Genomic DNA, 2,169 nt, shown 5'->3' on the forward strand with positions numbered 1-2,169 from the left:
TTGCGCGGAAAGCAAACTCGATCGTTGTACACTTTGATGGGCAACCATCACTGTGTCTCCGTGCCGTGCTAGATCTCCCCTAGCCGTAAGGCACTTTGAACGCCCCTTCGACGACGAGTTACAAGAGTGTGGTATGTGTCATAATCTGGTGAAGCTTTCTGCATGTGATGTGCCTTGTGTGGATCCGTGGCCATTGCATTGTGTCTGGTGTGCAGGTACCCAGACACTTAAGCAAACTCGATCGTTGTACACTGTGATGGGCGAGCATCACTGTGTCTCCGTGCCGTGTAAGAGCTCCCCTGGCCATCAGGCACTTGAAAGGTCCTTCGACGACGAGTTACAATAGTGGTGTGTTAGATACGTCAGGTGATGGTATCTACTGTTGTGCAATACGTATCCGGCCACGGCACGGAACGAACGGGAACTGTGGTGCAGACATACAAAGAGTTAAGCCTATTAGTCATTAACTCTAAGGACGGGGCCATGGGGCGGTACGCAAAGGATACGGATGAGCGAGTATGCAGGCCCAATACTCAATAGCTCGATCCGATCCAAGCACATGAGTTGACTGCGGCGCCAGGTTAACCAATGTGCTAGATTCTATTTGGCCAGTAGAATCTTGTGTCTTATGCGATTTGATACCAAGACACCAGAACGAAAGTTAGTTGAAGAGTTATTAAACTCTTATGAAGTATGGTTGTGCAATCACAACTTATGACTTTAACCTATAAAGTGGATATGGACTTGCAATTATAACATGGAATCTCTACACACCCCATGAGCTCGATCCAATCCACGCACACGAGTTGCCTGAGTAGCGACAGGTATACCGATGTGCAATACGTATCCGGCCACGGCACGGAACGAACGGGAACTGTGGTGCAGACATACAAAGAGTTAAGCCTACTAGTCATTAACTCTAAGGACGGGGCCATGGGGCGGTACGCAAAGGATACGGATGAGCGAGTATGCAGGCCCAATACTCAATAGCTCGATCCGATCCAAGCACATGAGTTGACTGCGGCGCCAGGTTAACCAATGTGCTAGATTCTATTTGGCCAGTAGAATCTTGTGTCTTACGCGATTTGATACCAAGACACCAGAACGAAAGTTAGTTGAAGAGTGATTAAACTCTTATGAAGAATGGTTGTGCAATCACAACTTATGACTTTAACCTATAAAGTGGATATGGACTATCAATTATAACATGGGGCACACACCATGTTCTCGATCCAATCCACGCACACGAGTTGCCTGAGTAGCGACAGGTATACCGATGTGCAATACGTATCCGGCCATAGGCACGGAACGAACAGGAACTGTGGTGCAGACATACAAGGGCCATGGGGCGGTACGCAAAGGATACGGATGAGCGAGTATGCAGGCCCAATACTCAATAGCTCGATCCGATCCAAGCACATGAGTTGACTGCGGCGCCAGGTTAACCGATGTGCTAAGAGAGTTGTTCCTGGGCCTTCAAAGTGACTTCAAAACTATCTTAGCGAATGGTGGCCATGGGCGTAGACATGAGCCACAAGTCACAAGGCCTGGGACTATTGGGTAATAAAGACAACTTAGTCAGAAAGTTAGTCTTTGGACGTACCACCGGGATTGTGTTACATTGGGAACCTTACTATAAAACCCTAGGCAGGGGATCACTCGGCTCATGGATCGATGAAGACCGCAGCTAAATGCGCGTCACAATGTGAACTGCAGGACACATGAACACCGATAAGTTGAACGCATATTGCGCGTCGGACGATTAAACCCGGCCGATGCACACATTCTTGAGTGCCTATCAATTCCTTGATATACAACAAACCAAACTTCAGGGTGGAGCGTGCCACAATAGAACACTATGGCGAGCAGCCCGTCTAGTGTCGTGGGGGAAACACGCTTCCACACTGTGCATAATGGCGTGCTCGGGACCTTTGTTGGGACCGCAGGGCGCTGAAAGTAAAGGGGTGAACCGCATAAATCGCACGCACGTAAACGCGCACACACACAAATAGAGTGAGACGTATCGTAGGATACCGCTAAGAGTACGTTGTGAAACATGGGGAAATTCAATCGAAAACCTCTTTGATGTCCAAGATTTCGTTGACCGTATCCGTCGTAATACTGGATCAACGTGCTTGGGGGAAAACGTCAAAGGGTTTTATAATAGTG

At 48.4% G+C, this 2,169-nt stretch overlaps 1 non-coding gene across 1 annotated transcript; it reads left to right on the forward strand.

Moving 5' to 3' along the window:
• Window positions 1-1,639: 1,639 nt before the first annotated feature.
• LOC125772844 (5.8S ribosomal RNA) lies at window positions 1,640-1,797 on the forward strand. The gene has a single exon (XR_007419697.1). It is a non-coding gene; the product is annotated as a 5.8S ribosomal RNA (ribosomal RNA).
• The last annotated feature ends 372 nt before the right edge of the window (window positions 1,798-2,169 follow it).

This window comes from Anopheles funestus (genome assembly GCF_943734845.2).
Source record: "Anopheles funestus chromosome X unlocalized genomic scaffold, idAnoFuneDA-416_04 X_unloc_124, whole genome shotgun sequence".
Classification (NCBI taxonomy): domain Eukaryota; kingdom Metazoa; phylum Arthropoda; class Insecta; order Diptera; family Culicidae; genus Anopheles; species Anopheles funestus.